At 35.9% G+C, this 14,182-nt stretch overlaps 1 protein-coding gene across 1 annotated transcript in view; it reads right to left on the reverse strand.

Moving 5' to 3' along the window:
- LOC106682603 (uncharacterized) overlaps positions 1-5,855 on the reverse strand; it is a gene marked incomplete at its 3' end in the record, with an annotated part of 23,517 nt that extends 17,662 nt beyond the window's left edge. The window contains exons 1-2 of the mRNA XM_014423546.3: positions 5,702-5,855; positions 5,523-5,585 (exon numbers count right to left, since the gene is read on the reverse strand). The remainder of the gene's footprint in view (positions 1-5,522; positions 5,586-5,701) is intronic.
- Between the last annotated feature and the right edge of the window lie 8,327 nt (positions 5,856-14,182).

A 14,182-nucleotide genomic window follows, 5' to 3' on the forward strand; every position in this document is an offset into this window, starting at 1 on the left:
CAATGCCTTTTACATTAGTGGTAAAACCTTATAAAATGAATTTTAAAAGCATTAATTATTTATTTCGAGTTAAAATTTAAAAGTTTCATCATACAGGAGGTGACCAATAGGATGGAGTGTCTGGTATTCAATAAAAAATAAATTATAAACGCTACATCACTTCGCAAAATTACAACATTGGATTTATTTAGTTCATAAAATTGGGAAAACATTTTTTTTTAATGAATAAATATCTTATAATGCCTTTTATATTAGTGGTAAAACCTTAAACTGGTAAAAATATAAATTTTAAAAGCATTCATCTTACAGGAAATTTAGTTATGATTAAGATGATACCAAAACTATTATTCTGTGGCTGATAAATTGGGTAGGAGAATTTTCAAAAAACAGCGACGTTTGCACACAAATCATCTAAAACCGTAAAAAAAAACAAAAAAAAAAAACAGTGCATATTAGATCGGAAAGAATCTTTTTGAAATAAAATTTTCTGTGAGAATCGTTCATAGAAACTCTCTCTTTCCATTGTAAATTCTGTGGAGAAGAACTGGAAGAGACCAAAAATTCGACTGAACCACCGAAAGAATCTTCATTCTCCTAAAATTTGATCTACCAAGTTTCATTTCGTTATTATTAAAATTTTGGGAAACAAAGCTCGTGGGGTGGTGCAAATCAAAAAAGTGTCACTTACCACTTTTTTTCGGACAATTATTCTTTTTTTTTCAGTTGCTGTACAAATTCCTATTTTAAGGCTTCTCGAGGTGCGAATAACAAATATAAACTTTTTTCCTCCCTAGAATACAGCAAAAAATTATATTAAAGCCATTTACATAAAATTGAAATCGACAAAGATCGGGTACGTGCGACTGTTTCCAAATTTCCAGTCTCTATTTCTTTATTTTCTCTTTTAGTTATTAACTTTGTTATTATTTTTAGAATTAGGGTATGAAAATGGACGGGCCGTACGAACCGTCAAAAAGTACTATTTTATTGTTGAAAATTGATAAAAATAAATAATTGAATTAAGAAGGCAATTTAATCGCCTAGAAAGGAATAAAAAACTCCTTAATTACTTAATTATTCCATAGTCTATATTATTATTACTGTTAACAATACAAATTAGTTGATTATTGCAAACAAATAAAATTTAACATATTTAAGAGGACATTTTTTTTCCAAAATTCTGCGTTTTACTCCTATGTGACCATTTCAATGGAAATTTACGACCGAGTTTCATCAAAATAGAGACTTTTTAGATAAAATCGAAAAAGTTTCGATTATTTAAAGAGGCTAAGAAAAAGTTGCTAATACCCCAGGCATACCACATACACTGAGTATGTAATTTTAATTTCGTAAGAATTTTATTTCTGAACTAAGCTGTTTAAATACACACAAATCTCTTAAACTTCTTAAACTCCCACTTGGCAAGCACTCGACTGTCTTTCAGGCAGAGGTGTTTGCCATCTTGTCAGCAGCTTTATGTCCCGAAGTCACAAGTTGTGAAAGGACTGGTATCACCATCTTTTCAGATAGTCTGTCTACCCTTCAAGCCTTGGAGTCACCTAGAGTCACCTCTAATTTGGTAAGAGAGTGTAAACAAGCCTTAGAATCACTAGCGTGCTTAAAGAAGCTTCAGCTTGTGTGGGTTCCAGGTCACAAGGGAATCACAGGTAATGAAAAAGCTGATCAGCATGCTAGAAACGGGGCTGAGCACCCTCCTATAGGACCAGAACCATTCCTAGGCATCTCTAAAAGTCATCAGAGAAAAGTAGTTCTTGATTGGACATGGAAGAAAGCCGGTAAGGAGTGGAGGGACTGTATAGGGCTGAGACAGGCCAAGATTTTAATAACTAAACCCTCTACTTCTAAAACTAAGTGCTTGCTAGGCCTTAACAGAAATGAACTTCGATTATTAATAGGATCACAGCAGACTTAAAAGACATCTTAAGATATGTGGAGTAGTTCATGATGAAACCCAGTGCTTATGCGGACAGGTCCCATTGACTGCCTTACATTACATAGCAGATTGTGGTAGGTATGCGTCATTAAGAGACAGGCTATTAGGCTCTGATAGAATTAAAGGAAATGAGGCTTCCTCTATAGATTGGGAGCCCCTTTTGAATTTCATTAGAAAGACGAAAAGGTTCGATATAGAGGAATAAGATACATAAAAAATCATTCCATTGGTTTGTCTTGGAGATGACAAAAAGGACCAATAAGCCCACTTGCCGGGCTTGTCCCCCCCACCATTACCAGTACCAGTACCAGTACCTCTTGTAAGATTGTGACATGTTGTACATCAACCAACCTACTCGTTATAATTATCTGTTTAAAAAGTCAGATAAGTAAGACTACCATGGGAGGCTTCTAGGCTCTGATAGAATACTATAAAATAAGGCTTCCTCTATAGGTTGGGTGTTCCTTTTAAATTTCATTAGAAAGTCAAAAAGGTTCGATACAGAGGAATAAAAGTTATAAAAAGAATCATTCCATTAGTCTTACTTGGGGTTGACAAAAAGGACCAATATGCCCACTTGCCAGACTTGTTCCCCTCATCATTATCAGTACCAGTATCAGTCCTCCTTTCTAACCATTGCATTCACATATCCTATTATTTTCATGAAGTTTCGCGGTAATTTAAAGTAAACCCCCTTTCTATTAATCATAGTATTCACATTTAATCACTTTATCAACTTTTGGTTGGAGAATGAATGTTTATCAGTGAGATTTTAAACCAATGCCCCTGAAATATTGCCACTGATATCATATCACTAAATAAATAAACAATATAATAAAATTAGTTTTAAAAACCCTAGGTCCTTTACAGCACACATATCATTATTACAGGCGCCAGCATAGCCTTAAGAGTCTTATATACTGTACCAAATCCGGTTCTTGGTTGATTTGGTACAATACTGCATTGTACCTCAACCTATCCTGGTCACCATTCTTTACAGGGCCAAACATTCTTCTTAAAATTTATGTCTCAAATATCAATTAACCGTCAGCATACATATTATGAAATTTTTTTTATTAATTTGTACAAATAGCACAAAAAATTAATTGGAATTTAATTAATTTATGTAATAATACCCATAAGGTATAACTTAAAAATATTTACCGATGATTAACTACTACCAGAATTCAAAGAAGCTTAATTAATATATATGAGAAGAAGATGGTTGTGGGTACGGTCAGCGAATAACACAAATAAGTTTTTAAAAAAAATTGTTTATTAGAGCCAACATTTCGGGCAGAATTTCTAGCCTTCATGAGGGCTATTCAGAATTTCTAACCTGGATCATGGGCTATTCAACTCTCATGAAGGTTAGAAATTCTGGCCTAAACATTGGCACTAATAAATAAGTTTTTTTAACTTATTTGTGTTATTTTCTGACTGCGCCCACAACCATCTTCTCCTCTTATATATAATCCACGGTCAACTATTTTCTCATCATTATGAAGCTTGATTAATATTATATAATAGACATATAGTTAAATACTACAATCATTATTACTTTAATATTAAATAGTATTTAATATTAAAATATTTAATATTATTTTAGCCCCCCCGACAAACTTCTCCAATTATTATTATTTTAAATCAATCAGATGTTATTTTTTCAGAATTCACAAAATGTTAAAATTACATTTGAAAATAATCTCAGTTCAGGTCAAAACATGAATAAAATTGTTAAGACAATTTTAATATATTTTTAATTTTAAACCAAGTTCCTAAAAATCATTAAAAAATATATACTTTTCCTTAACTATTTAAATATTTATCACATTTATAGATTACCATCACAGTCTAACAAAGCCAAGTAATTATAGTTCATAGCATTAAAAAAAATAATCTTATCATCCAATATATTTGATTTCTCCAACTGGATCTAAATACTTTTCTGAATATTTTTTTTATTTTGTTTACCTTTCATTATTTATTTACTTATTTCATGATTAGTTTAGAGGTAACTATATCCATGAATAAGATTAAAATTAAATAGTTCCAAAGTTAAAACATAAAACCACAAATACTAAGCCCTCAAAAAAATAATGTCTTCTTTCACTTTAATTTATTTTAATTTTATATAGTTGGTTGACTGTAAACGACTTTATAAGGAAAAGTCAAATAGTGGTTAAGAAAAATAAACAATAATTAAATATTAGTAATAACTATTTATTAAGAGCTGAAGTTTCAACCTATGTCAGCTCTCGATATACAGTTGATAATATTTTTCAGAATCACGACTTGGGCCATCTCCCTATCAGTTTATTTCAAGATGACAAAATAAAACATTCACATTAAAAATGTTTAAAGAAAAACAACCATCAATGTCACATGATTGAATTATTAATTTTAATTAATACTTTGGAGTTCTATCAGTGGGTAGATTCTCCGCATGTTTGTATCATGTCACTATGTCACCTACAGCAAATTTACTTGTAGTATATATGTGTATACAGTTGTAAATAACAATAAATAAATTATTAAAAAAAAAAAAAAATTAATACTAAAATAGGGTATTTTTATATTTAGGGTTTAGCATGTTCTTATATTTCCCAGCATAGGATAAAAAAAAAAAGGGGGTTATTCTACAGGCTACCAAAGTATTCTAGCCTGAGTGGGTCAGCCACATAATAAATGTCACCCTGCCAAGTTCGGATTTGAATCTAAGTTTGTGGCTCAACATACTCAGTCATCCACCGTCTAAATAATGAAGTGGCAACTAGTATACACAAATAAAGTATTGGGTAAAACAATAACCTATTAATTACCTGATCCAATTGTCAAAATTACAAAAATCGAAATTTAATTTGAAATATCAACAATTATGAACATATAACAACAAAGTTTATATGGAGAAGATGGTTGGGGGGTGCAGTTAGCAAATAAACAAAAAATTATTTAATAGTGCCGATGTTTCGACCTGAATTTCAGGTCAAAACATCAGCACTATTAAATAATTTTTTGTTTATTTGTTGACCACTCCCCCCTACCATTCTACACATATCAATCTATGGTCAACTATTAACACCTCACTATGAAACAAATTTTAAACGTTGCACAGAACTGCACAGTTAAATGCAGGAATGACATTCATCCCGAACAAAATATGACATACTAATTTAAAGTGACCAAAACTTTTACTTGTAATAAAATTCAACGAACATTTAGATTTGTATCTGTCATACAGATCCGAATAGACATTAGTCTTATGATAAAAACATTAATGTTATCATCTTAGAATATTCAGTTTTGTTAAAAGCAGATTACTTAGTTTAAAACAGAAACCACAATAGCTCAACAAATTATTTGAATTATAGAAACTATTTTGATGTTGGAGTTGACAGGGTTTATGTCAACTACAATTAACATCATAAAGATTCACATGACAGGGTTTATGTCAACTACAATTAACATCATAAAGATTCAAACAATTTATCAAGTTTCACTTACAGCTTCAACAAACAGTTTGAATACAAGTAAAACATAACTATAGTAAATTAATAAAATAACTTACCCTGAAGCTGGCAAGCCAGCCCAATTGTAAACCTGAACAATACACTAAGAATTTCGTGTTGCACTGGAAACCAAAAGACAAAAAAAAAAGCCATTATAAACAAAAATAAAAAAAACTTAACAAAAAGACACTAACTGAAAAAAAAAAAATGGAGAAAAAAAAAAGAATAACGAATATACCTGTATCAACACTAACAATCACATATGACAGTTGCGGAGTGTGCGCAATGGGACAATCTCAATTGATCCATCCCTTCCTATTCCACTATAAGGCCTGTTCCAACAACAAGTTTAGACTGTTATCAAACTAGCAAGCGCATGCTGGGTAAAAGTTGTGGACTAGAAAAACCTTACTGAGTATGTTCCTGCCAGTCTGACGATAGTCAAAAATAGTTGTTGGAACAAATCTATGGTGTTTGAAACATTATCGTACTTTTCACCTTTAATTTGAAATTTAAAAATTAATCAAATAACTTAAATTCTTTTAGTCATACTTATTTGTGTTTCATTGACCGCACCCCCAACCATCTTCTCCTCATTTATCATCCACGGTCAACTATCTCTCATAATTTTAAATTCTTTTCCTTTATTCTATAGAAAGTAGTGCACCGCTATAAGTGAAAAAATTAAAATCATGGAATCTAAACCAACTTAAAGTTACCAATTTCAACGTTGTTTAAAATTATCAATGATTTTATAATATTAAAAATAGGCCAGACACTAGGTCCAAAAAAAGGTAGTTGCAATGTAAAATGTCGAGTAGTTCTAATTTTTTGGTATGTTGTAGGGATAAATACGGTCAGTAAAAAAACAAGTTTACGAATTCAAAATCCTTGTGGTAGCTCAGTTATAGGTAATAAACTTTGAAATTTCACTCTTTTTTTTTTAATAACTTATAAACCGAGCTTTCTAACGAATATTTATGTGTTAAAATCTACGTTTAATTTTTAAGACACAGATACTCTAAAGTGGATACACAGATTGTCTTGTCAGAGTTGGTAAAATACATTTTTCATGTTCATATACATTTCGTAGAATACATTTCAACATCATAAATGGTCCGTAAATGTCGAGAACGGCGGTGCAAGAGAAAAATGTGTTTTACCAACTCTGACAAAACAATCTGTGTATCCACTTTAGAGTATCTGTGTCTTAGAAACGATGTTCTATATTAAAGACCTTTCGAATAAAAGTTTAGAGCATCACATTTTGAGTTATTAGAGAGTATCTTAAATTTCAAATCTTAATAATAAGAACCCCCTATGCGACTCGCAGGCAACGTGTCACATTTTCACTCTCACTCACTCTCTGTACCAATTCAAATCAACTTCCAATTGAGGTTTAAACTTGAAAATTAGCAAAGATATAGCGTTTAGCCTGTAATCGACGGAAAAATAATTTTTTTTAATATATGAACTACGGGGGATTTATAAACTTTTTTTGTTTCTTTTGACCGCACCCCCAACTATCTCCTTCATATTTTGAAAAATACGGTCAATCATTTATTCATATAATTTTTTTTAATGTTTAACTCCCAAAAATCCAAATGGCAGATCCAATTTTAAAATCGATAAGCTTTATTTTTTATGGTCTGTTGTGACAAGTCAATACCTGCTAACAAGGGAATCACATCCACAACTTCCGATTTTGTGAATTTATTGTTTTTACCCTATAAATTTTTTTTATTAATAAATATTATACAAACTTTGGCAATGATTAATAGTAGTAAATGAACACTTACATACCAAAAATTAAAATAAAATAAGTGGATAAATATTAAAAAAATAAATTAAATAAAACAAAATTTCTATATGTATATAAACAGAAAAAACAAAACAAAATGAACATAATCAAAATAGCACATAGTTGAATAAATTACATACATTATTTACAATCTCAACCTGCGGGTCCCCTGAGCCCGGTAAGGATAGGTGTAACTGGATAAGTATTGAACCAATGGACTAGGATGACTAGAAAGGTTTATATGGAATTTCGTGAATATGGTTGATATGAGGTCAAGGACAAAAGGGATATGAAGGTCACGGTGTGTTCAAAGGTTAAGCTGTTCCCCAAAGTTCAAGTCCGTAGGTCCAGGTAAGTCTGAGAATGGTCTTATAAATTAGTAATTTGTTTTCTATTGAGAGATTAAAGTTCTGCTCAGTATTTGATATTGTTGGCTGAATCGTCTGTTAAGCTCTTGTCTTTTAAGTCTAGTATGTTATTCCAGGCGAGTCTTTTGTCTAGGATGAATCCAAGATATCGCACTGTGTTGGATCTGGGTAAGGGAGTGTTATTAAAAAGTACAGGTGGACAGAAGCTGCGACAAAGGGCAAAATTCACATGTGTGCATTTCGATTAATTTACTTTTATCCGTCATTGTTCGATCCGAATGAGGTGTGTTTGGAGACTGGATGAGGCTGTTAAAGGATAAGGATGGGAGAAAAGAATGGCATTATCGTCAGCAAATGTTGCTAGGAACGTGTTGAGAGTGGTGGAAATGTAAGCAGTGAAGAGGATGTAGAAGACAGGGCCCAAGATACTACCCTGGAGGACCCCTGCCTCGATCGGATAGATATTTGAGTACTCAGAACCACTGCAAACTCGAAAGAAGCTATTTGAGACGTAGGAGCAGAGGATAATAAGGAATAAGGCTTGAGGTAAAATGGACTTGAGTTTGAAAAGCAATCCGCCATGCCAACCCCGGTCTAAAGCTTGCGCTATGTTTAGAAAGGCACCCGAACAATCTTGTTTGTTTTCAAGAGCTGAAAAGACATAGTCGACGAGAGGCCTAGCTGGACTGGGTAGTCCCTATGGTGGAATCCACATTGATGTGCGGGATAACTCTGTGATTCAACTATGGATAGTATACATTTTAGGAGAAATTTTTCAAAAATATTTGAGAGGATTGGAAGGAAGCTTATAGGTCTATAGGAAGCAGGATTATTAGGAGGTTTTCCTGGTTTTGGAAAGAGAATTATAATGAACCGTTTCCACAGGATAGGAAAGTGGGCAATTCTAAGGATACCAGCGTAAAGATATGTAATGAATATTATAGCTTTGGAAGGAAATTGTAGAAGGATTTGAGGAGTAAGAAGATCATCCTAGATATTTATGAAGGGTTAGCATGTATATTTGATATTTGACTTCAGAAGGGGTGGCTGCTCTAGGAGGTAAGGAGAGAGGGATTGGTGACGATAGATATTTTTCAGTTGTTTCGGTTTGGTCAGGATGAGGAGTGAATGTGTGAGAAAGGTGAATGGCTAGTTCTTCGGCTTTATCTTTGTCTGATGAAACCCATGTACTATCATCTTGTCGGAAGTGGTGGGTAATGTGTTTGGATTTTTTTTTTATCATGTTCGAAAGGGAATTATCATGAGCAGGAAGGGAAGAGAGGTAGGAATAGGACTGGGGAGGAGATAATACAGGAACTGGGGATATGGAGTTTATTAGGATTAGTGGACTATGGTCTGAAGATAGGTTATCGAGGCGAGAGACGAAAGTATCTAAAAGGTCTAAGCCTTTGTGTATGAAGATGTTCAGGAGGTCAGAGTTATGATTAGTATCGGTCGGCCAGTATGCAGGTGAGACGGGACAAAGAATATTACAACAAAGGGAGTTAAGTGCAGAGAGCATTGATCGCCTAAGTGAATTAGGGGTTCTAGCTTCCCATTGTTGATTGTTTGCATTTAAGTCTGCACTTAGAAGGAAATGGTGTCCAAGGGAATCAAGTAAGAAATTGAATTGTGGATTTTGGGTGGGAAATAACCCGTTACGAGTGTTAGGGAAGAGAGAGAAGTTTAGATAGATGCAGATATGGTTTGTTGGAAATTTTGGGTTTGTAGAAGGACTGAGTAATATGAAAGGGATCGATGGATAATGACAGCAGTGCTGTTCCGTCAGGATCGTCGATTCGATAAATTTGGTACTAAAGTATGTTGATTTGACGTTTGGTAGTAACTCGAGTTTCAGTTATTAAAGCTTCGTCGATATTTTTGTCGTGTTAGGATTTTGAGTAGTGCATGTAGCTTGAGGAACGGAGGCATGAGGATGTTGGACTTGGAGTTGAGTATAATGGGATATAGGTTGCAATTGCGTCAGGGTCAGAGATGACGACCCTGTTTCTCCAGTCATTTCAGCGAAGGACACTCCTGGTTTAACAGTTCTTGAAGGTCTTCTTGGTGGTCTAGTTGCCTCTTCCTGTCTCGGACCTGCTTGTTTTCTGTAAGACAAGGTTTTGTATGTCTGACACTCCCTTGTGGTTAGCCCTTTTTCGTGGCATAGTGCAGACACAGCAGGTGCTTGCCTAGCCTTGCTGCATTCAGTGGATTGTTGTTCCCCACATTTTATACACTTTGGTTGATGACGGCAGTAATGTTTAGTATGGCCATACTCTTGGCAATGGTGGCACTGAACTATTATTCGTTTAGGGTAGGGTTTTTCAACTACTACCCCGTTGCAGTAAAGTCGGCTTTCTTTGTAAATTTCTTCTACTCCAGGTGTTTGTTTAAAATCGGCAAAGAAAAAGGCCTACGATATTTTATTTTTGCATCATGTGGATATTTGTTTCCCTTTAGTACGTTCAATATCTATCGTACTTTGTATCCCACAGCCGGCAGTTGTTCTTTAATGGCTTCCGTTGTTGTTGAGGGGTGTAGTTGTCGGATGAATTCTCTAAACGCCCTCTTTTGGCGTGGCTGATAAGTATGGCAGTCGGCTTTTATATTTGACAAGTATTTTTTATAATGTCTCTACGGTGTCAGGTATTAGTTTGGTTTCATTAGTGGGACTCTGACGATCAAATGTACCTGGGTTCACTACTCTAGTCAGTTGTTGACAAAAAGGTTGAAAATTTTTAATAAATATTAGTGGTAGCTTCGTTTCTGTGAGGGTCTGGTACTGGTAATGAGGGGGGGAGTCCGGGAAGTGGGTCTATTGGTTCTTTTTGTCAACCCTAAGACAGATCAATGGAATGACTCTTTTATTTAACTTTGATTCCTCTATATCGAACCTTTTTGACTTTCTAATGAAGGCACACCAAACCTATAGAGGAAGCCTCATTTTCTAATGTTCTATCAGAGCCTAGAAGCCTATATCTTAATGACGCGTACCGGTCACAATCTGCTATGCGATCTAGGGCAGTTAGGCTAGGGAACATCTTAAGATGTCTTTTAAGTTTGCAATGACCAGTAAGAACTACTATTAGCAATTGGAGTTCATTTCTGTTTAGGCCTAGTAGCCCCTCAGTTCTAGAAGAAGAGGATTTAGCTATTAGTATCTTGGCCTGTCTTAGTCCTATACATTCCCTCACCACCTTGCCTGATATTTTCCATGTCCAATCCAGGACTTCTTTGCACTGATGCCTTTTAGAGATGCTTATGAATGGTGCTGGTCCCATAGAAATGTGCTCAGCCCCATTTCTAGCGAGCTGGTCAGTTTTTTCATTAATAGTGATTCCCTTATGTCCAGGGACCCACACTAACTTAAGCTTCTTTGAGCTCGCTAATGACTCTGAATTCTTGTATGTAATCTCTCACCAATGTTGAGGAGACTTTAGGCGACTCAAGGGCTTGAAGGGCAGATAGACTATCTGAAGAGATGGTGATACCTGTTCTTTCACAGCTGATGACTTCAGGGCATGTAGCTGCCAACAAAATGGTAAACACTTCAGCCTGAAAAAAGTCGAATATTTGCTTAGTGGAAATCTTATTTCTATGCCTTAGTCTTCTATATAGACTCCAGCCCTCCGTAGTCCTGTCAAATACTTTCTTGATCCATCAGTGAAACAGGGCAGACAATCTCTTGGGGTTTCTACTGAACCTTGTACCCAATCCTCTGTTTTAGGTAACTAATTTTGGTGTCCAGAGCAGGTATTTTATCTAGGGGTGGTGAGCAGTATTGTAATATTGGTAATTCGCTTTCCACCACTGTAGCTATTGTTGAATGACCAATAGATTCTCCTATCTCTTTCCACTGTTTATTTTCTTTCATTCTGAAGTAACCAAGTACCGCTTCCCCTTTAGTCAGTAAGTGAAGCGGTATTAAAGAAAGCAAGATTACTAATGCCTTGGTTGGTGTTGTGCGAAATGCTCCTGTTATGCCAATTCTAGTAGAGTAGAATCTAGGTCTTATTAGTGCTTAACCTTTGGGTTAAAACTCCATGTAATGCCAACAGCATCTCGTACTTGCCAAAAATCTGCACTAATTTTTCTTTCTATTTCTGGCACATAAGATCCCCAGTTAAGTTTCGCATCCAAACTAATTCCGAGTTATTTGACAATTTAGGTTAATTGGAGTTGATTGCCAAAGAAAGCTGGAGATCGAAAGGTACCTAATATCCACCTTCTGGTAACTAGAATCAACCCTTTCTTTGATGGGTTTACTGAAAGCTTCATTTTATTGCAGCGTGTCTGTACAACATTGCAGCATGCATTAGTTCCATGATGGTACTATTGAACTTTCCTACAATGAGGATCACTCCACCGTCACAAAAATCTTACGAGCTGCTCCTGATGGAGGTGGTTACTTCTTGTTGAGTAGACAGGCGCCTTCCAAACGGTTGGTCGAATTAACTCATACCTCAGCAGCCAGTCATTTGCTTCCAGCTAGGTGATATTCTTTCTCGGCACCTTGAAGATTGCTCTCAGGTGGTCTGAATCGCCTTCCGCTCCCACAAACTGCCACTGATTAGTTCCTATCATGTCTTCGTTTTGGTATTCAAGGAGCTGGACTAATCTTCCAGGTTCGATCACCTCGGCTCCCAACCCAATAACAATTTTAATGAGCCATGAAGCCTCGGTGGACCGCCTCACCACAAACCTACAGTCTGAAAGAGGTACCCAAGCGAGAAGCCAGTCTCTTGTCTCCTCAGTAGACCATATGTGGAGAAAACAACTTGGATTCGCCTGGTGTCCGGAGTTGTCTAACGCCAGTGGTCTACTTTTTGGGCGTGGCTCATTTATCCTATTATCAATTTTAGATATGAGGAACCTCCGAATGCGTTGGGCTTCCTCCTGTGTAATGGAGGTACCCTCCTCGCTCCCCATTATAACGACCTGGAGAGTTCTCGGTGAGGCTTCTTTGTAGGTTTTTTGATTTATTCTCCTGTGCGCTCTGTTGAGTAGAAATTCCAGCAACAGGGTCGCTGGACCTCCAAGGGGACTCCCCAATGGATTTGGCCTTTTCAGATGGGCCCTTCAGTCCTTTGGCCTCTGCCTTATGACGGATATGGGAAGGGTCCACTCTTGATACGGGTGTCTTGCTCTCCCCCCGTCGATAGAGAGGTGTGGAAGAAATAGCCTCCCCTTCGTTCCCCTTCCGAATCGGTTCGAGAGACCGGGGAGTGCCATTCCTCGTTTTATCTCTCTATCCTATAAAACAACTCCACCAGGAGGGCTAGTCCAGCAGTAGAGAGAAGAGTAATGGATGGCTGTAGTGATCTTTCTGTGTTGTGTATTATCCTGGGTGCAGTAATGTGTTGTGCTCCTGCAGTTGCTAACATGAACCTCGTGTGCATCTTGCCTGGCACTAGGTGTTTGTTGAGGATGTAATCCGCTTTATCCGCCTGATCTACCTCCCCTCAGAAAAGTGGTCCTAGGGTGTTTACTATAAGTGGCCTTTGTGTTAATGAGTGCTTTCATAGTGTACAGTGTGAGTGTCGGAATAGATATTCCCCCAACTTGGAGGCCCAGTGGTTACTTGCGGTACAACCCACCGGGTGATGGGGCCACCAACTCCCTATGACAATCCCGAGGGTCTGATTTGCTTCCATCTTTTCAACAGGTAGATTAGATAGTACTTTATATTGGTTTTGCATAAAGAACGGAGACTCCTAAGTTGCGCTTGGTTTAGAAGTGCCATGATGAGAATCCATTTTGTCGATTAAGCTACCTCGTGTAACAGAAGTATTTCTTACAGATTTCCGAGCTTTTTCTTGAACTGAAGAATTTCTGGGAGTATTTCCCAGGCTTCTGGATCTCTTGGTGGTATTTTTACTAAACATCACCATATCATTTCATACTGATGAGTCGAGGTGAAAATAGAGAGTTGTAGAAAAATTGGTTTAAGAAAAGTAAAATATTAGTTTATGTATTGATATGCGTAAGGAAGGACGGAGCTACACAGTCCTCTTTCTAGGCGTTAGAAGATGCCTTAGAGCTACTGACTAAATTTAGAAGCTCCTATCTATACTGCGAGTCTATATACGAGTTAGTCTTAAGGAACGTCTACACAGTTCATGGTGAGTAATATCACTTATTATTAGACACTGTTTTTATTCTAGACCACCGTAAAATATAGCTCATTATAAACTGCGGTTAAGAAGAAACAGAAAATAGTTCCCAACTATTTATAGATAGTTGAGAACAATTCTTCCAGTCTCCTGATCTTGCGGGACAATCCTAAAGGAAATCTGTTTTTAGAGCTTGTAACGAAAGAACGGTTAAGGATGTTGAAGTAACAAAACTAGTTGACCAAGAAGAGACATCGTGGTAGAGGTATCTGTTATCAACCTTGTAACATGGAATCATATATACTCCCCATAAGAAATTGACGTCTAGAGGATTTCGAATTGTTAATTTATTTGTGCTAATCCAGGAGATCTGTGAATTTTTTTTTTCATTGGTAATAAATACAATGGAATATTTATAGAGTAACACAATTTTA

Source organism: Halyomorpha halys, unplaced genomic scaffold, assembly GCF_000696795.3.
Source record: "Halyomorpha halys isolate HHAL.00 unplaced genomic scaffold, Hhal_1.1 Scaffold431.1, whole genome shotgun sequence".
NCBI lineage: Eukaryota > Metazoa > Arthropoda > Insecta > Hemiptera > Pentatomidae > Halyomorpha > Halyomorpha halys.